This window comes from Bubalus bubalis, chromosome 18 (genome assembly GCF_019923935.1).
Source record: "Bubalus bubalis isolate 160015118507 breed Murrah chromosome 18, NDDB_SH_1, whole genome shotgun sequence".
NCBI lineage: Eukaryota > Metazoa > Chordata > Mammalia > Artiodactyla > Bovidae > Bubalus > Bubalus bubalis.
Window position 1 is genome coordinate 15,063,594 of NC_059174.1, and position 21,866 is coordinate 15,085,459.

The 21,866-nt window shown below is 47.5% G+C and overlaps 1 long non-coding RNA gene across 1 annotated transcript; it reads left to right on the forward strand.

Moving 5' to 3' along the window:
* The first annotated feature begins 18,425 nt into the window (after window positions 1–18,425).
* LOC123330248 lies at window positions 18,426–20,595 on the forward strand. The gene is made up of 2 exons (XR_006546003.2): window positions 18,426–19,095; window positions 20,045–20,595. It is a non-coding gene; the product is annotated as an uncharacterized LOC123330248 (long non-coding RNA).
* Window positions 20,596–21,866: the final 1,271 nt, after the last annotated feature.

Sequence of the window (21,866 nt, forward strand, 5' to 3'; positions counted from 1 at the left end):
AAAACTGACCTTTTCCAGTCCCATGGCCACTGCTGAGTTTTCCAAGTTTGCTGACATATTGAGTGCAGTGCTTTCACAGCACCATCTTTTAGGATTTGAAATAGCTCAACTGGAATTCCATCACCTCCACTAGTGTTCACAGTGATGCTTCCTAAGGCCCACTTGACTTTACATTTCATGATGTCTGGCTCTAGGTGAGTGTGAGTGATCACACCATCATGATTATCTGGGTTGTGAAGATCGTTTTTGTACAGTTCTTCTGTGTATTGTTACCACCTCTTCTCAATATCTTCTGCTTCTGTCATATGATCCTTTTAACGTATTGTTGAATTCAGTTTGATAATATTTTGCTAAAGATTTTTGGATCTATGTTCATGAAGGATATTGGACTTTAATTTTTTTCTTGTGATGTACTGGTTTTGAGATCAGAGTAATGGTGGCCTTGAGAAATGAGTTTGGAAGTACTCCCTCCTCTTCCATTTTTTGGAAGAATTTGAGAGGGATTGGTATTAATTCTTTCAGTGTTTGGTAGAATTCATCAGTGAAGCTGTCTGGCCCTCTGTAATTGTTTGTTGAACTATTTTACCTTTAACATATTAATTCTAGTTTGGATTTCAGTATATAGTATGATGAACTAATGTGGAGTCCCCCCTCTTGCTTTAACTTGTGCCTAACTCTTTGTGACCCCATGGACTATACAGTCCATGGAATTCTCCAGGCCAGAATAGTGGAGTGGGTAGACTTTCCCTTCTCCAGGGGATCTTCCCAACCCAGGGATCGAACCCAGGTCTCCTGCATTGCAGGCGAATTCTTTCCCAGCTGAGCCACAAGGGAAGCCCACTTTAAATAGTAAGGTAAAATATTTTTTGAAAAGTTCAAATTCAAGGGCAAGCACAAAATAAACAGATTTACCTGGGTGCCAGCAATGAAGAGGAGTTCACACGAGATTGCTGCTCATGAAAGTCAGTGCCATGATGGCCCAGGGACAGTGGACCTTGATGCTGACTGAAACAGTTCATTGGTCACAGTCAGACAGGGACATGGCCTTCAACCACAAGTGGTGGGGACCTGGAATTGACACCTGTGTAAACTTGGGTTTGAAATGGCAGCATCTCTGTGATTAGGGAACCTGCTATGGTTTTTCCTGTGGTCATGTATGGATGTGAGAGTTGGACTGTGAAGAAGGCTGAGTGCCGAAGAATTGATGCTTTTGAACTGTGGTGTTGGAGAAGACTCTTGGGAGTCCCTTGGACTGCAAGGACATCCAACCAGTCCATTCTGAAGGAGATCAGCCCTGGGATTTCTTTGGAAGGAATGATGCTAAAGCTGAAACTCCAGTACTTTGGCCACCTCATGCAAAGAGTTGACTCATTGGAAAAGACCCTGATGCTGGGAGGGATTGGGGGCAGGAGGAGAAGGGGATGACAGAGGATGAGATGGCTGGATGACATCACTGACTTGATGAACATGAGTCTCAGTGAACTCCGGGAGTTGGTGATGGACAGGGAGGCCTGGCGTACTGCGATTCATGGGGTCGCAAAAAGTCGGACACGACTGAGCGACTGATCTGATCTGATCTGAAACATTACACACATGCCCTGGCATGGGAGTTTATCTTGTCAAGACTCTGGATGGGAAAAAGGGAGCTTCTTGAGAAATTGAAACCCCAAACCTTCTCCATGCAAGGATGTGGAATCCAAATTTACTCTTCCTGCTTGTTTTAGCAATATAGAGCCAATAAATTGAGAGAAACTAACCACAGACAGGTGAATACTTGGGTGTCCAGCAAAGAAGAACTTAGACTTGCTCTGTTTGGCCATTTTCACATAGCACAGTCCATAGAACATGTGTGAGGGCATACACACAGACGTTTGCAAAGAGTCAGACATGACTGAGCATGCACATGAGGGTATAACACATGAGAAAATGCGTGTGTGTGTGTACGTGCACGTGCGTGTGTGTGCGCACGTGCGTGCACGTGCACACACACACACGTAACTCCCCCAGGAAAGATGAGCTCACATGTGAAATTCATAGACCATTAGAGAATATCAGCAGACACAATCACAAAAAAATTAGTACCCCTGAGAATCTGAGATAGCTAAGCAACAAGAGAAATGACCCTACAGAAAAAGAATAGTCAGACTTGATGAAATACAAGAATCTCAGATTGAAGAAGCAGCCTGAATGTAGAGTCAAACATATGTGCCTTTGAGGTATTTGTTTTGTCAGTTCAGGTTTTCATAAATTGAGTGTTCTTAAAATGGAGCCCATCACACACCAGGAGTACCATTTGGAAATGGTTTTGGAGCCTTGACTAAAGAGATCACCACTTTTCAGATGCCTGGACCAAGACTCAGCCCAGAGTCCTAAGACCTTGGTGGCCCACTGGATGTCTTTTCTCCCGAGTCTGCACAGGACACTGGTTGTAGGTAGACTTAAGAAAGATTCGAGTAGCTGAAAATGAGTACTGGGCGGGGGGACACAGTCAAGCTGACAAGAGAGCTGCCTGCATGGTCCTGCCCTGCCTGTGGGCTGATTGTGCTAATGGACAATCAGAAGGAGAACGGGAGGGAAGTGCTCCCTGTCACCACAGCCACGGACGTGCTGCCCGAGCCGGCCCACTGGGTGAGCAAAGGGAATCACGGAGACTGAGGATTAGAAAGTTGAGGATGTGTGCCAGCAGAAATCTCCTGCCAGTAACATTGTCCTTCAGAGGAGAGGACTTTCGCAAGGAGAGAGAATTCATCTGCACTGGCTTTGCAGCGTGAAATTGTTGCGCTGGCTGTGCCGCAGTTGGCTGGCTATTCAGTCTCCGAGATGTGATCAGCCAGTTGGTCTAGTCATCCTTCAAGGTGTGGCTGCAAAGTCCCCTCTCGGTGAAACGCCTCCACCTCTCCCCATCCTTAGCTCAGTCATGTCCCTTCCTCAATGTGCCTTTGGTTTATGTCCATATAGTGGCAGTCTAGTGACCCTAGTGAAAAGGTCACAGTGGCTAAAACCTGGGGCTAGTACTTAGCGTGTTGCTGGTCCCCAAGTCCGAGTGATATGATGTCCAGACAAGCAAGGCCAACCACACTCCACACATTATTCGTCTCCACCATACATGCAGTTGTACTTGTTTAGTTGCTAAGTCATGTCTGACTCTTTTGTGACCCCATGGACTGTAGCCCACCATGCTCCTTGAGATTTCCTAAGCAAGAATACTGGAGTATTCCCAGTACCATTTCTTTTTCCAGGGGGTCTTACTGACCCAGGGATTGAACCTGTATCTCCTGTATTGGCAGGCAGGTTCTTTACCACTGAGCCACCAGGAACATCCCCATACATGCAGGAACTAAGTTAACTTGCACTGACGGAGGTGGTAAACATACAGTCTTGATTAGGCAAACCGAATTAGCTTAGTAAGAAGCAACACAAATCACTGGGAAAAGATCAAACACATTTCCTGGCATAGAACAGACAGGAGTTAATTGACTAAGTTTTGCTCTTCATTAAAAAGTTTTATCATCATTTATACTGTCAGAATCATGTGTCTGCCTTTCCTAGTGAGTTTTTTTTAACTCTGTGGGGGCATTTTAAACATATTTTCTGGCCAACTCTGAAGGAAAGAGACTCATCAGGAGAGCCAATAATTCATTTTTAAAGTTTAAGTTTAGCAACATTATTATTTTTAATACAGAAAATTTAAACATTTATTTTAGCTATTAAGTTAGTGATTGCTCCTTGAGGCTTTCTGTAGATGGTAGTGGAACAAGAGGGTTATAGTGTTTGAATAGAGAGGAATACAGTCTGCATGAAATATGTCATTCTTTAGATAAATTCCTTGACTTATTAAAAGTGGTTCTTATTGTAAACATAATTTTTGAATTGGGAAAGGCATTAGAAGCATAATCTAGCACGCTCCAGTCCTGAAATCAGAGGTGGGACAAGAAGTTCATTTAAAAAATCCATTTATAAACTCAGCAAGTCCCTATTCATAAGCAGCAACTTCTCTCCTGAATTGGTTCATACTCGCAACTCTGACTGCAGACATGGTTCTGTTCTAGAAAGCTCCTACATGATTCCAGTCTATTAATGCCTTTGAGGGCATAAAACTGTATCTTTAAAGCTGCTCTTGCTCTAACTTCCATGCCAGAAAGGAGCCTATAGAACTCCAGGAACTAATCTTGGAGGATGACAAGGCAGACATCTCTTCCTATCAAGCCATGTGTCCTGGGCTGAGGCATGTATTATGTGTCTTTCTGTACAGATGAGATGAAAGATGCTCAATTTCTGTTTCTCGGCAGCTACAGCTGAGAGAGGGCACAGCACCAGAGGGGTCTGCAGTGCATGTAGGCACAGAACAAATGCTGTCTTATGACAGAGATTTGGTCAATAAATAAAGGGCTTTTTCTGTTTAGATGTCACAAGACTTGATTTGAAATAAGACAGGCATGATGTAAAATAAAATACAATGGCTAACTAATTGTTTACGGTGAATGATGAACTTGGGCCCAGCTCACGAACAGCCTCATGGGGCCATTTTGTTTGGATTTGGGGGAATACAGTGGCCCCCACAAATGGTCCTCAAACTTAGATGATCTTCAGAGTCACACAGGGGACTTTAAAAATACAAATTCCCAAGCCTGGGAATTTATACAAATTCCTAATTTACTGAATTAGCAGTGGGCGTAGGGAGCCTAGGAATATTGAGTTTGAGAATTGCTGAACCCTGGAGAAAGAATTTAGGCTTAGGGCCAGATAGATCTGGTTTTGAATCTTGCTAGTGGGACCTGGAGCAAGTTTCCAGACTCTTCTGAACCTTAGAACCCCTAAGAATAGTAACTTTGGGATGATCAGTAAGGTATCTCAAAAAGTTTGTACAGAAACTAGACATTATTAGGCACTTGGTAATTGTCTCAGTCCATTCAGGCTGCTCGCTATAACAATACACTAGCTGGCTTAGACAATAAACATTTATTTCACACCTTTTTGAAGGCTGAGAAGATCAAGATGAAAGTAAATTTGGTGTCTGGTGAGGATTTGCTTCTTTGGTTCATAGACAGCTGTCCTGTAACTGCACATGGCCAAACAGACAAGGGAGTTCTCTGGGGTCTTTTTAATAAGGGTATCAATCTCATTCAGGGCTTCCCTCATAGCTCAGTTGGTAAAGAATCTGCCTGCAATGCAGGAGACACCAGTTCGATGCCTGGGTTGGGAAGATCTTCTGGAGAAGGGATAGGCTACCCACTCCAATATTCTTGGGCTTCTCTTGTGGCTCAGCTGGTAAAGAATCTGCCCACAATGCAGGAGACCTGGGTTCAGTCCCTGGGTTGGGAAGATCCCCTGGAGAAAGGAAAGGCTACCCACTCCAGTATTCTTGCCTGGAGAATTCCATGGACTGTATAGTCCATGGGATCACAAAGAGTCGGACACGACTGAGTGACTTTCACTTCACTTCACTTCAATCTCATTCATGAGGTCTCCATCCTAATGACCTAATCACCTCCCAAATACCCTCATGTTGGGAGTTTGGATGTTAACATATGAATTTTGTTTGGACACAAACATTCAGTCTGCTGCAGGCACCATGGGCTGCTCTCTCCTTCCTAACTCCAGCACCTCATGCCCTTTGGGATTCCTATGGGTGTGATGATACTCAATTTAACCATAATCAGAGAGCCACGTAGAAGGTCAAGAAGCTGGCTGAATCAGACAGGAAGTGTTTGACATCTGGTTAATTCTGATAACCTCAGGTTGAACTTGATTGGGAGTGTGGCTGCCCTATCAAAGGCCAACAGCAGCTAGAAGAAACCAGTTAAGCAGGCTGGCAGAACCTTGGGGCTTCTGATTCACTGAGTGATATAACTCCTCTTGGGTCCCTCAAGCATGCTATGATCATGCCTCATGCATGTAGGCCCTCGATATCTCTAAAGTTAACTTGATTCTCACCGTAATGAGTGGGAGGCAGACAGCAGCTGGCAGGCCTAGGATCTTCTTGAGGTGTAGACACTGAGGGAACTCAGAATAAACATGACCAGGCTTCCTGGATCATCAGTGTTACTCAGATCCCGGAGGAAGCAGCAGCATTTTTACAGTATTACTAGCTGGTGGTTTTTTGTTTTGTTTTTTGAGTGTTTTCTTTGTTCCAGGCACTTTTATCCTAATAATACTCCTATGAGAAAATCCTGTGCTGTAAAAACTAGTATCATTCTTGTTTTACATATGAGGAAAATCTGAGAAATAGAGAGGCCGGGTAAGTGTTGGGAGTACAGATTATGAGAGAAGGCCTTCCTGGCAGAGGCCTTGGGGCCGAAAAGAACACAGTACATGTGAGGGGAAAGGCCAGGACAGCTATTGTACAGACTGCAAAAAAACAAGGGCCGTCAGCCCATCAGGCCTCATAGGGCACAGTGATTTTGTCTATTCTCATAATAGCATTGAGAAGTGATTGAGACTTTATTTTTCATTTAACTTTTATTATAGAGTTTTAAAAATATATGCAGAAGTAGAAAGAAAAAGATCACAGATTCCTATATATTAAGGTTGGTGCAAAAGTAATTGTTGTTTTTGAACTTTGCCATTTGATATTTGAATACATTCTTAAAGATATGTGGTTATGTTATTCATCATTTTGATGTACATTTCTTGCTTTATGTTTTTTTACTAATGAAATATTACTTGCTGTTTATGTATTTTAGACTATGGAAATGATAGTAGACAAAAAGGAAATCGGAACGGTTTTCTTATTTGAGTTCAAAATGGATCACAAAGCAGCAGAGACAACTTGCAACATCAACAACACATTTGGCCCAGGAACTGCTAGTGAATGTACAGGGCAGCAGTGGCTTGAGAAGTTTTGCAAAGGAGATGAGAGTCTGGGAGGTGAGGAGCATAGTGGCTGGTCATTGGAAGTTGACAGTGACCAATTGAGAGCCATTATCAAAGCTGATCCTCTTACAACTACATGAGAAGTTGCCCGAGAACTCAATGCCGACCATTCTGTGGTTGTTTGGGATTTGAAGCTAATTGGAAAGGTGAAAAAGCTCAATAAGTGGAAGCCTCATGAGCTGACCACAAATTTAAAAAAAAATCCTTTTCCAGAGTCGTCTTCTCATATTCTATGCAACAACAATAAACCATTCCACACGATGAAAAGTAGATTTTATATGACAGCTGTTGATGACCAGCTCAGTGGACCAAAAGAAGCTCCAAACCACATCTCAAAGCCAAACTTGTACCAAAACAAAGGTCATGGTTTGGTGGTCTGCTACCTGTCTGACCCTCTACAGCTTTCTGAATCCCAGAGAAACCATTACATCTGAGAAGTATGCTCAGCAAATCGATGCACTGATAAATGTAACAACGGCAGCTGGTATTGGTCAACAGAAAGTGCCCAGTTCTTCTCCAAGACCACACCCGACCGCACGATGCACAACCAACGCTTTGAAAGTTGAATGAATTGGGCTATGAAGTTTTGCCTCATCTGCCATAGTCACCTGACCTCTCACCAACTGACTACCACTTCTTCAAGCGTCTGGACAACTTTTTGCAGGGAAAATGCTTCCACAGCCAGCAGGAGGCAGAAAATGCTTTCTAAGAGTTCATCAAATCCTGAAACAGATTTTTATGCTACAGAAATAAACTTATCTCTCATTGGCAAAAATGTGATGGTTGTAATGGTTCCTATTTTGATTAATTAAATGTGTTGAGCCTAGTTATAATGATTTAAATTCAGGGTATGAAACCTTCATTACTTTCATGGTACCTAATACCATCACCCAGCTTCAGCAATTAACCCTTAAAATGTTTCAAGCAGGAAAGTGATATGATTAACTTTATATTCAAACCCACCAACCACCAGGCCCTCTGGCTACTGTGAAGGAGTTGGAGGGAATGAAGTGGACATGGAGAGACCAGTTGGGAGGCCACTGCCGTAGTCCAGGAGGGACAGTGCCATGGTGAGGTGAGGATAAACCAGGGGCAGTGGACAGATTCTGGAGAAATGAATATGTCAGTGTCAGCTTCCCCCCAGAAGCAGACCCTGAGACAAGGACTTCATGTCAAGTAGTTTATTTGGGCTCAGGAAATACAAACAGGTGAATGGGGAAGAGAGACATGGAAGGAAGGAAGGAAGGCAGCCAGTGTCTTCTCAAGCCAGCTGCCTTTTTAGCAGGACCAGTTGTGCAATTTGCAGGGCTGGTGCAAATGAAAATGTGAGGCCTTGTAATCATAAATTATTGAGAAATTCAGAATGAAAGCAGCAGAGTGTTGAGCCAAACGCAGGGCCCTTTAAACAATGGAGTCCCATGCACATTGAAAGTCGGTGAAGCCCATCCTGCCTTTGGGCAACTGGAGCTTAATCCTGCAGGAAGCTCGGTGAAATGAGATAAAACACACAGCTCCGAAGAATCAGAGTGCCATCAGTCAATGGCCAAAGGCTGCTCCTGGAGTGTTCTTCCTGGCGTTTCCATCCTGCCCTGCCTAGAAGAATGGATTCCCCTGGTTTCTCCATGTAGATCCTGGAGGTTGGAAGTATGCCAGCGTCATTACAACATGATCTGTTCTTAGGGACACAGGTTGGACAAGGATAATTTCAAAAGGACACAGGTGACTTTCAGGTTTCTGGGACTTTCAGTTCCCCGGGACAGGGAGCACTGGAATGGGAGTAGGTGGGGGAAGCACTGGAGTTTGGTTTGCACGTGTTGAGCTTGACTCATCCACGTGGAGATGTCAAGAAGGCAGTAGGAATTTTGGCTCTTAGGCTCAGAGGAAATGTCTGGCTGTGGGTGGAGATGGAAGTACCAGGGAGAGAGAGCAGCGGGCTCTAGGAAGCCAGGCATCCACTGTCCACAGCTGGGGTGAGGACAGTGGTCAGCACTGAGGGTGTGCAGTTAACTAAAGCCTTGGTCCCTGCTCCTCGGACCCTGGCTTCCGGACCAGGGCACTCAGGTGGACACCTGCCTGCAGGTTTGTGCCATCTCTCTGGAGGGAGGCTGAAGCCATCACCCTCCCCAGGCTCAGGTAAATGGCTTCCCGTCCCAGCCTTGGAAGAAACAGGGAGCAGATGACCTGAAACCATCAATATCTGCTGGCCCCAGAAGCACTCCCCCAGCCCAGGCAGAGGCAGAAAGAGAGGGAAATGCTACAGTTACCCACGCAAACACTAAAGTAGTTTTCCCATCCTTATCTCCAGTTTCTGTTTCATAGGTTTTCTCTGTGAAATGAAACCTTAAGTTTACTGTGAATATTAAAACAATGAATTTCACCCAGCAAATGGAGACAGCGAAATGGCTGAAGTTGTACAGAATCCAATTACCGAGAGCAGTTAAAGTGTCCAAAACTCGGTCCGGGGGTGTTCATATGACATAGATACTCTTGCATATTTCAATGTCTATTTAAAGAAAGGGTGCCCAGGCTCCATTAGTGTGGAGAGAGGCTGCTGGAAGCCACTTTATTTCTCATCATTAAAGTCAGTCTGAGTTTTCCAACAAAAAGGAGGATAAATGAATCGGACCTGCCAGGCCCAGGCAGCTAGCTCCTCAGCCCCGTAATCGCTCCCTTATTGTTCTTTCCCATTAAAATGATGGTAAAACAAACCATATGGCACTTGCTGTTCTTGCTTTTAGAAAGAGACATTTCCCCATGGGGCCCTGGAGAGAGCGGAGAGGCCCTTGCGCCCTTCCAGGGGCAGTCACAATAACGGCAGTGGCTGTGGGTCAGTCTTGCACTTTCATGGCCTTACTTCAATTCTTCCTGGGCAGAATCTACTTTTTTCCTGTGTTTATAAAAATGTACACATATGAAACCATCTCTTAGGTGTTGGTGTGGGCAGGTTGCAGTGATCTGAAAAAAAGCCCGAGTATATTTACACAGAAACATCTAGATGAAATACATTCTATTTGTCATTGTGGAATATTAAACATCTGGCCTGTTGATTAATTTTTTCCTTTTCAAACCAGCATTTTTGGCATGGTATAGTCACAGCTTGAGAGATTCTTCACAGCCAGTTCCATGGCCATTCTGCTTGAGTGATATTCAAATACTGAGCATCAGGTTTGGCATGAGTGCCAGCCCCAAATAGCTGGCATTGATGTGTACCAACCGGTGGCAGTCCTGGCTACCCTTTCACTCTGTGAGTGGAGGGAAGAGGAGCGGACACTGAAGTGAGACTTTAGATGGCATTTCCATCTATCCTAGGGCCTTGCTGCTCACGGGAGGTGGAATGATGCTGGTGAAAATGCCGAGTGTTAGGTGACCCAGCATCCCCTGGGAACTCAGCTCCCAGGGCTGGTGCTGGCCTGTCTGCTCACTCCCGGGCCAGGCCTGCAGCCGCTGGCTGTCCTCCCGATACCAGAGCAGGAGAGCACAGGTACCAAGGACTTGGAATCCGAAGATGGATAATTTGCAATATCAAAAATGACACTCTCAATTGGTTCCAAATACAAGGATGTTTCGTGATGGTGCTGGCGCTGATTCTCTCACACAGCTTCACGCTTCAAATGTTTTTCAGCCAAATAAAGAGGCCTAATGGCCATCAAACTCCTGTCCAATGTAATTACTGTAAATCATTATAAATGAGCTCTAATACTGCTAGAAACATAGATGCACAGCCATGGTCACGGGGAAATGAGGCCAGGAGATTGTTTCTCTGAGGGAATGTGAGATCACACTGTGTTCTCAAGACTCACCTTGTTCAGAAAGCAAAGGAAATCTCCCCAAAAATGTCATGTGAAAGGGTGCCATCAAAGGTGGGAAAACAGTGGAATGCAATATCATTCCAGGAGAAAAATCAGTGGCTATGCCCCTAAGGAATCAGTGTTTTAACAGCTGTCATGGAAGAAAGCGCTGAGGTTTACAAAGCACTGACTGGGTTGCCAGGTATCATTCTAGGGACTTGACACCAATTACCTACCTTACAAGGTAGGCCTGGAGGTAGCCCTCCCAGGTGACAACTTTTCCTCTTGACATCCATTCGTTTCACACCAATTATTGATGATACCCTCTAGGTGCTTTTGGTTGTGGTATGTGCTGGTGTGCCCTGCAGACACAAGTTTGAAGATGTTGAAGGGAGGGCCACTGGTGGGAGGGGACAGGAACGAGGGGAAACTTCAGGAAGAGAGAGGAATGGTAAAAGTAGTGAAGGAATGGTAGGGCTGGACAGGGAGGGCTGGCGTGCTGTGATTCATGGGTTCACAAAGAGTCTGACACAACTGAGGGACTGAACTGAACTGATGCTTTTACATTGCATAACTTTTTTTCAGTCCTCAAGTTCCACATGGGTCAAGTCTATCTGTATTTGGCTGGTAACAATGTTGCCAATGGATGTGTGATTACAGTCCCAGGGAAGCAGGGCAGTTGCAAAGGTCAGCATTTGAGCAGAACCTTGAGAACAGACAAGGCTCTCCTTGTTTTCACCCACACCTCACCACCATGATGTGGGTATAAATTCCATGTAAAAATATGAAGTTTGCATTACTGTTCTCTTTGGTCCCAAGCAGGATTTGGACTCAGACCACTGTCTCCCCGCACCCCACACCTGACCTGCCCCAGGCTCCTCTGGGGACCTGCCTGCCCAGCCTCCCTCCAGTTCACCCCCACCTTGTCCAGATGGGCTCCATATGGCCATTACACTCAGTAGGGTCGCCAGATTTAGCAAATAAATTACAGGACATCACTTAAATTCAAATTTCAAACGAACAACAAAAACATTTTTTAGCTTAAGTATGTGTGCACCCTACAGTATTTGGGACTTAAACCAAAGGGGGAAAAATGTTTTTTTATTTATGTTTATCTGAAATTAAAATTTAACTGGGATGTCCTGTGTTTTATCTGACAACCTAATACCCAGCCTCTGAGAGACTTCCCTCAGCTCCAGCAAGCCCTGGCCCAGGTCCTCCCAGTGATGCCTGGTTCCTGGTTTATCTGGAATTCATTGATCTGGGCTTCAGAAATGGCCCAAGCATCCCCCATCCCCGACCCCTAGCCCAACCGCTGTGAACAGAGCCCCGTGCCAGACTCTCTGGGGGGTGAGACGACCTGGCAGGGTCTGCCTGGGTGAACCCCTGGTTCCAGTTCCGTGGGAGCGCAACACTGTTACAACGTGGGAAGCTCCAAGTACGAGTGCCGCCTTTGACTCCCGAATTGAGGTGGGCTGGGGCGGAAGGCTCCAGGAGGAGGTGGCACCTAGGGACCAGGAGAGCGGGGGCGCGGAGCGAGGGCGAAGCGATGCCGCGGGAAGCCCAGCCTCCTGAGCTCGTCGGGGTAACGCAACCACGGCCGGGCCCCGACTCTGGCCACCAGAGGGCGCGCTGGCTTGTGAAATGATTCTCCGCCACCGGGAGGAAAACGCCCTGCGTCTCATTCAGGTTAGATGTTCTCTTTTTTTGCTCTGAAACTAAACGAGGAGAGAAAACCGAGGGTACATCCCCTCCTCTGTGGCAGCGAGGGGTCTTCCTGAAAGCCCCATGAGAGCAAGGGGCTCAGAGGTGCACTTAGGCGGTGGGCAGGGAGTACGGGACTGGATGGAGGGATGGAGGGAGGGATGGAGAAAGGAAAGAGAGAAGAAAGGAGGGAGGAAGGAAAGAAGAAGGAAAGGCAAGGCGGAAGGGAAGAAGGGTAAAGGAGAGAGGACAGGCCGCTGTTCTCGCTGCGTCAGGACCCACGTGGTGATCTCAGCGGTCCAGCCCAGGGCTTGACACACGAAAGACGCTTGATGAAACACGGGTTGAAAGAGAACGAATGGCCCCCCAGGAAGGGAAGCACTGAGAACCAAGCATTCGGGGTGCCGATGGTGGTCTAGAGGGAAGCCTGGGAAGGAGAAGGGGTAGGAGGGCACAGGAGGGAAGGGGAACGTTTCAGAAAGAGAGAGGCATAGTGAAAGTGGTGTAGGAATCATACCATGGCTTTCACACTTAGACAGTATAACTTCTTTTTCAGACCTCAATTTCCACATCATGGATGTACTTGGCACTTGTCGCCTGTTAACAGTGTTGCTCATGGATGCATCCTTCCTCTCCTACTGAGGTTCTCCAGGGCTGACCCTGCCAGGTCATCTCACCCCAGAGTCTGGCACAGGGCTCTCTTCACAGCCATTGGGCAGGTGGGGGATGCTTGGGCCATTTCTGAAGCCTGGGTCAATGTCAGTTCAGTTGCTCAATCGTGTCCGACTCTTTGCGACCTCATGGACTGCAGCACATCAGGCTTCCCTGTTCATCACCAACTCCCAGAGCTTGCTCAAGCTCATGTCCATCAAGTCAGTGAGGCCATCCAACCATCTCATCCTCAGTCGTCCCCTTCTACTCCTGCCTTCAATCTTTCCCAGCATCAGAGTCTTTTCTAATGAGTCTGTTCTTCGCATCAGGTGGCCAAAGTATTGGAGTTTTAGCTTCAGCATCAGTCCTTCCAATGAATATTCAGGGTCAATGAACTCCAGATGAACCAGAAAGGGGCGTTTATCTCACTGGGAAGCCCTGGGTCGGGCCTGTGGGAGCTGAGGGGAGGTCTCCTAGAGGCTGGGTGTTGGGTTGTCAGACAAAACACTGGATGGCCTAGTTAAATTTGAATCTCAGTGGTCAAAAGAGAAAGCATATGACCATGTGACAGTGCTTTGTAAACCACAAAATGTGTGCAATAATGAGGAGCTGTCGGCTAGTGTCATTGTTAATCTCTTCTTCCCCTAAAAGTCAGGACAGTGTGTTGAATAAAAGGAGGAAAGGAGGGAGGGAAGGAGGAAAGAGTGAAGGGAGAGGAGAGAAGGCAGGAGACACACTCTAGGTGTGATCAACATTTCCTCTTCCCTCCTGTCCGTTTGCTAAATATTCTAGGGACCCAGGGCTTTAATTTTCTTATTTCAGGTGAGCAGGTTTCTTCGTTATGCAGCTAGCGTTTACTGAGTCCATGTTTCTATCCTCACAAGAGGGAACCTTCTAGTGGGGCATGGCCTGTACCCCACACAATTCCCCCCTAGGTCCACAAGACCTCAGTTTACAGAGCACTTCTATAGGAAGTTTCTTCTGTCATCTAGGCAGCTGAGGGATGGGATTGATTTCTCCATTTCTGCATTTTAGAGACAGGAGGCAAGGTTCAGGGACCCCAAGTGCTGCCCGAGGTGACCACAGAGAGTGGTCAGACTAACAGCCTTTTTCAGACTAACACTCCAAATGGAGTGATCTGATAAGTGCATCAGGAGGAAAGTGATCTTGTTTGTGGAATAAATGAGAACACTGTGGAAAACTGGAAACAAGCGGAGTGAAGAGGCTGCATGCCTCCAGCCGCTCCTCCCCTCGCTTGTCTGTTTCTGGGGTAACTGTCATGGTTCCCACAGTCGTGCACCCTTTGTGTTCTGCCAAGCCTCCCACACAGAGGATCACTTAATCCCCACAGCACCACGGGCAGGCCCTCAGGTTGAGTGACCTCTCCAGGGCCGCACAGCTGGAAGGTAGGGACTGTGAGCATAGGCCTCTCTGAGTCTTGCTCAGGCTGTGAACAGTGCCCAGGACACGCAGATGTGGAAAGACTGATAGTTCTTACCTGCCAGATCTTGACGGGGTTCTCTCTCTGAGCAGCCCTCTCGACTGCGAAGTAGCTCTGTGTGTGCTGACCTGGCAAAATGCCTCCGAAGCTTTGATGAGTGAGTGAAAGGGAAGTTGTGGAACTCTGCAGGCCAGTGCACTGGGAACAAAATGTCCGTGGGCTCATATTTTTGTTTCTGTGAGGGATAACTCTGAGAGTGTATTAACCGCTGTCTCTGGTGGTCACCTTCACGGGGAGTGGAATTGAAGAAGGGGAGGGTAGGGAGAACGTCCAACATTCTGTGATACTGCTGTTGTCTGAGTTTCTTGTGACAATCCTTATCCTTCAGGAACGTTGGAAATGGAATGTTTGTAACAGGGAAAATGTAGAGACACAAAGGCCCCAGGCCAACCCTGGAGGTCTCCCTGGTCTGTCTAGTCAGGCTGCCCTTCCAGCCCAGCCTGCGATTGGGTTGAAAGTGAGACACATCTAAGGGTGGGAATCAGTCCAGAGTTGAGTCAAAGAAAAGAGAATTGTGCGGCCGTGGCAGGGACCCCAGTGGCTGCTGTGTGAGCATGTGCACACACGCACCAGACCTGTTACCTTCCTGCCCCCAACACACGCCTCTGATCTGGCCTCTGCTCGGGGTTGAGGGCTCACATGTGGTTCTCTGCCCCAGGCCAGTCCTGGGACCCCCCCACTGCCACTTTGCCCCTGGCCTCACCCTGCTGACAGGAATGGGCTGGGAGAGGGGGCTTAGGATTGTCTGGGCCCTGGAAGTTCAACGCTCTGGGCAGCCTGCAGTGGTCCTGGATTCCTTCTCATTCTTTTTCTCAAGGGGAAGAAAGTCTTCCTTCAGCTCCTTCCATAAGCTTCCCCTTCTCTGGAGTAGCCAGGAAGTGTGAGCTCTGTCTACTTAGGGTCCCAATTTGGTAGGAAGTGTGTTGATAGGTGCGGACATGTGTGTGTATAAAACTCTGGAGTTGGTGTTCACGGTGGTTATCTCTGGGTGGGGGATTGTGGGTGAGCCTCACTTGCTTGCTTCCTCACATTTGTGGTTCCTGTTTGTTTAATTTGTTTTTTAAAGTTTGTCCTTTAAAGTCTCACAGTCCCTGAGATAAAATCATCCAGAGAGAAAGCACGAGAAGGAAAGTAAGAGAGATACATGAAAGGCAAGAAGGAGGGAAGGAGAAGCAGCAATGAAAAGATGGTAAAGTACAGGGAGAAAGAGAGGGTCAGGGGAGCAGAGATGAAGGAGGGGGAGGCAAAGGGCAGAGGAGAGACGGGGAGAGCCCTGCAGGGCCTGGGCTGAGGCCTTGGTGTGCCCCCCGCCCCCAAGCGTGGCAGCAGCTGGTGTCCTTCAGATGGCACTGCAACCCCTCCAGGCCAGCTCCCAGGCATTCCAGCTGTGTTACACCCCAAGCACCTCTGCTGGGGATGGAGGCAGCAGATGCTGCAGGTGGCCAGAGCCCAGCCTCCAGGCCGAGGAGCTGGGTGTTAGAGATAATCCTCTAGGGTCTCTTGCACTTTGCACATTTCGTGAGCACAGGCACTGATTGCGTTCTTTCCAGATGGTCATTTCTAGGATGCTTGAATAGCAAACAACCTTAGAAGAGAGTGGTAGTGTTTCCTTTTGGAGTGAAGAGCAGACATGCCCACTGCACGTTATAGAATGTTTTGTTCCCCTAAGTTCTGGATTCCTCTTTTGGAGGTTTACATTGCAATCTACACACAGCTTTCTGTCGTATACTAGAGTCTTTGTTCTCAGAAACATGGGAGGGCAGTGTGGCCTATTGGTTAGGAGGTCAGCCTCTGAGCATAGACTCCAATCCCAGCACTGCTGTTTAGGGTATGACCTGCAGAATGTGGTCTGAGAGCAGATGCTCAGAAAAGAAGGTGGGAAGAAAAATACTTGGCAACTTTTATTTAAAATGAACACAAGGGTACCAGTGAGTCAACAGTTTTACTTCTAGGTATATACCCAACAGAAATACGTCCATATGTGTGCTGAAAAACAACTAGAATGTCCAAAGCAGTGGGAACTACCCCAGTGTTCATCAGCAGTAGACACTGCGCAGGAGAGAGTTCTGTGCAGCAACGGGGACCTGCAGGAATATTCGTGAATCTCACAGACATGTAGGGAAGGAGCCAGACGCAGTATCGTGTACAAGGTAAGACTCCGTGCACGTAAAGGTCAGAAGCAGGCAGAGCTGAGGGAGCTGGTAGCAGTCAGGATGGCTGGCGGGCTCCCTTTGGGGTCAGATGGAAGGAAACACAGGGACGCTTCTGGGACTGGGTCATTGTCTGTGTCTTGAGCGCAGGGCTGGTGGTGCAGGTGTGAAAGTTGATGACATGACTTTCTCTATGTAAATTATTTTCCAGTAAGAAGTTTAAAAATTGGGAAGGGGTGGTTAGAGATAGATTTGTTTAGTTTCAGGGGACTGAGTTCCTTTTGAGCCCGAAAAGGATTCTTTCAGAAAAATCCTTACCATCTTACTCATGACCAACAATGGGAAGAGATGGATGTCAGTAACATGAGCCAAGAGAAACTTAGGTACCTCCGAGGAAGCTTTGCCCACAAAATGGGTACTTGTAGAAACAGGTAAATGACCCTTCATCTGTGGGCTGTGCTTTGGGGTTTTCAAAGCGTTTTCACATTTATACACTCTTCATGCATTGAATATGAAACAATTATTTTGATGACTGGCACTGCAAAAGGAGGAGACCAACTTTAGGAAAGCCCTTGATGAAACAGTTCAGAGGTGGAAGGTGATATCCTGGTTTAGAAGGTGACAGTGAAGCAAAGAGGCATCCTACCGCTCTACGTAAGAAATGCAAGGAGACTTCAGGTGGGACTGGGACAGAGGAGAGGAAAGGAGGTGGGGTGGGCAGTGCCAGGCAAGAAGGCAGGAGGCTGATTCTTCACAAGAGTCTGTAACCCTTATACGACTTACTGTGTCCTGGGCGCATCATAAGTGGTGCACGTGCATGCACACACACACACACACACACACACACACACATCATGAAGTTTCTAATCCTCACTCTGTAGGGAAGTGATATGAGGTCACTTGTTCCAGGCCACATGCCCAGTAAGTGGCAATGCTTGGATCTGAGCCTCCACGGGCCCCCTCCCAGTGCCTGAGCTATTAACCACTAGGCTACATTGCCTCTCTGTGTCTTTGAAAACAGTCTAATATGCTATATGTGGTTGTTTGTGATTGACAGAGTAAACCTCCTCTTCCCCGGCCCCCATTTTCAGTAAAGTCTCACACGTAAATGTCTCCTGGGAGCCTTTAGGGAGGTGCTGAGTTGCACGTGGGGATCAGCGCTGAGCAGACTCCACAACAGCCACGGGAGTGAGATACGAATGAGCAGGAGAGGCCAGCAGGGGCAGGAGGTGGCCCTGAGTGCAGCCATCCCAGGGAGTCACAGAAATCTTGGGGGAAAATATTGGATTTCCTGTTCACAAGGGATTGAAGTCCTAGCCAATTTAATTTAAATTTCAAAGAACAGTGTCTAACTGCAGCTGGCATCTGGGTTATACACACAGCAACTGTGAGAGATAGGGAGAAAGGCTCTGTGAGCCCCATTTCACAGAATAAATTAGCCCCAGACAGATTCAGAAACCCAGCCAAGGTCACACACAGGGTTGGCACTGAGGGATTTGAACCACTTCAGCTAAGAACAACTGGGGAGTATCTCAGTTCAGTTTAGTTCAGTCACTCAGTCGTGTCTGACTCTTTGCGACCCCATGGACTGCAGCACGCTAGGCCTCCCTGTCCATCACCAACTCCCAGAATTTACTCAAACATATGTCCATTGAGTCGGTGATGCTATCCAATCATCTCATCCTCTGTTGTCCCCTTGTCCTCCTGCCTTCGATCTTTCCCAGCATCAGGGTCTTTTCCAGTGAGTCAGTTCTTCGCATGAGGCAGCCAAAGTATTGGAGTTTCAGCTTCGGCATCAGTCCTTCCAATGAATATTCAGGACTGATTTCCTTTAGGATGGACTGGTTGGATTTCCTTGGGGAAGAACTGCGCCTTGAAAACACAATTCCTGTCACCTGGGTCCCCAGGCTGCCCCGCTCCTGCCCTTTCCAAGGCTGGGAAAGGCCATCAGGCTTTTCTCTTCATCTGTGAACTGCCTGCATCCTTCTGATAAACTACCTTCTTTGGCCCAAGTAAGCCAAGCGTTTTTCCTTAGCTTGCCATGACTTACCAGGTGGATATGAGGCCTGTGCCTGCCTTACCTGGCCCTGGGCATGCAGCCCCACCCCTCTCCTGGAGGAGCTCCTTGTCAGGAGGGGAGCCTCAGCTGAGCCCCTCAATGACCATCATCCTCACAAGCTGGGATGGGAGCAGTGGAGGCTGAGGGAGAATGAAAAGGTCCTTCATTTGCAGTGATGGGACTCAGATCTATAAATAGTCATCAGAAATAAAGCAGAGAAAGAGAGAAGTCATTTGTGGGCTCGCATTTAATTCAAAGGTGTTCTTTTTCTTCCTCTGAAATAAGCTATGTGATTCTTTTCAAACGGAAGAAACCGAAAACCATCTTGAATTACCAAAGAAGCTCTTCAGCCCCCTCGAGGCCTCTCGGGTAGGGAGTCACATCTTAAGAGGCCCTCATCCAGGGGGCGTGTGCAGGCTGCCTGGGTGTGGAAGAGGGAGCTGAGCACTGGGCCCCTTCCCTGCCTCTCCCTCCAACAAGGCACCCCAAATTAATCAGCACTGGCAGCCAGAGGGGAGAAATTCATTAGCAGATCTGGTTTTGCATAATTTAGTGGCTGGCATTAGCAAATTAAGTCTGCTTGGCTTCCCTCGTTGTAATGGCCTTTAGAGGAAACGTGGGGAAAATACCCGCTCATAATCCCAGCAGTTTTCTGGAGCTGATAATTAATAACCACAATAAAGTGTTAGTAACACGTTGCAGTTTCCCCTTCGCAGGTTTTCATGCTTGCTGCTCGCAACTGTAGCAAAGGAAAACAAGTCTGGATTGTTGTCCGTTTGATGACCAAGACACTGAGATGGGGGTGGGGTGGGGTTCAGCTGGGGAGGGAGCCCTCCTCTCTGCTGCCTGGGGCGTGTTAACGGGCCACTGAGTGACGTCAAGAGTACTGGGGTTCAGGCAGGACCGACAGCTGAGGCCCTGCTCCACCCACAACCTTCTCAGTGGGAACCTTATTCCTCACTTAGCTACCGCAAATCCTATTAACATCAACAATAATAAAGCCAACATTTGTGGATTACTTCTAGGCACCAAACTATTTACTTCACTACCTTATCATTAAACCACAACCACCCATGAAGTGGTCACTGACATCAGCATCAATTCACTGGTGAGGAAATGAAATCTCACAGAGGTGTAACTGATACAAACAACTGAATTGACTTCCTGGCCCTCAGTGAGTCTCCTTCTCCAGTTTCCTTCTCTAGCCAATGGCTTTGCCCATGTCATGTTGTCCTGCCCTCTCGGCAACCTGATTGGGCTAGGAATGGGCTACTGACACGAGCTTGGCCAATCAAAGCCCCTTTCTTGGATTTGACAGGCTGGAAGTAAGGCAAGAGAGCAGTCCCCCTCTGGTGATGGCTGGAGCTGTGGCAGCCTTGTATTTCCTGAGGCTGGAGGTTGTTGGGCCTCCTCCTCACCCCAGAGGAGCAATTGGAGATTTGTTCCCTATGGATTAATACTTCGAGATGAGAATAGCAGAAAAATCGGGAGAGGAGTCTGGGCCCTGCTCTGATAGAAGATAAGAGACCACGTACTTCTCATTCTCAAAGTCAGAAGACCTCCCTGACTACACATGTGGAGAAATGAATGTTCCCTGATGGTCAAAAGGCAAGTGATGATGACTACCCATAGGCCTCTTCAGAAGAATCCATGTTGCCTAAGAGATGCACGTACACACACGGGAAGATCCTGAGATATTCCAAATATGGACTCTGAACCAGGCAAATCAAAATAATTGGCCAAAGGAAACCCCAAAGAAAGTGATTTAAACCTCCATGAGGGCCCAGCTCTCTCTGAGTCTGCCTGTATGTCTATCCAGAGGTGCTGTACTCTTTTTTATCCTAATAAATACTTTGTTTCACTCCTTTTTGTCTTTGTGGGAATTCTTTTCCTCAAAGTCAAAGAGCCAAGGCCTGATCACTGACCACTGGTCTAGAACCAGCATATAATGCTCTCACCACTGTGGCCTGGACTCAGCCTCTGGCCAGGAATCGAAACCCTGCTTCAGGCCGCTGCTGGCGTAGGCCATCTGAGGTCACTCCCGTGTGGAGGAAGTCGGGAAGACAGATGTAGCAACAGGGCAGGGCCGGGTGGGCCGCACCCTGTAGTATTTGAGTCTTTTATTCTAGTTGTCCCTGAGGCGCATGAGTGGTGAGAAGCCCCAGTAGCTTCCAATAAACCCCCTTCATCTGGAGCTTGTTGGATCCAGGTTTCTCTCTCTTGAAACCACAGTCCTCAGCGTGGTTTCCCCAGGAAGTGTGTATGTGACAGGGACTGGAGTCTCTTTCCATCTGCACCAGTGTCCAGGGCCTCCTGGGTCTCTCCCTTCGAGACATGTCTGGGGGGAATGGGGACAGCCCTGATGGGCCACTAGTTCTTGCTGTCACCCCCCCTCCTTGGCAGCAGGGCCCGTAGGTCCCCCTGCCTGCAAAAGAGCCCCAGGGAAGGACAAGTGAGCGGAGGCTGAGTCCTCAGCTGAAGCCCAAGACCACTGCACTACCGGGAAATGCTCAGGTGACTGGTGGGGCTGGCCCTGTTGAAACTGTTCACCTCAGATTAGGACTTGGATCTCGCCAAAACCTAAGCCAAAGCCTCAGTCTTCCAAATGAGATCACATAGCTGGTTTCAGGACCTAATGATGCTCAGGTTTTTGATATCTTGTTGTAGAAAGAATTCAATGAGAGACAAAGTGATAGGTAAGAAGTGGATTTATTTAGAGAGAAACACTCCACAGACAGAGTGTGGGCCACCTTTTAAGGTGAAAGGCCCTTAGTTTTCATGGGCTGAGTAATTTCATAGGCTAATGAGTGGAAGGGTTATTCCAACTATTTTGAGGAAGAGACAGAGATGTCCAGGAATTGGGGCACTGTCCACTTTTGGGTTTTGATGGTTGGCCTTGGAACTGTCATGTCATCTGTGGGTGTGTCACTTAGCTTGCTGTTGTGTCACGGTGAGAGTATACTGAGGCTTAAGGTCTAGTGGAAGTCAACTCATCTACCATCTTGGATGTATTTAAAGATTGTACCCTGCCCCATTCCCTCCTGTTTCACTTTGGGGCTTTGAGATTTTGAGAGGAAGGAGGCCACAGCCATCTTGGGGTGAGGGGTGGGGGAGGTGAAGATGTCTATGAACCAGCCTCT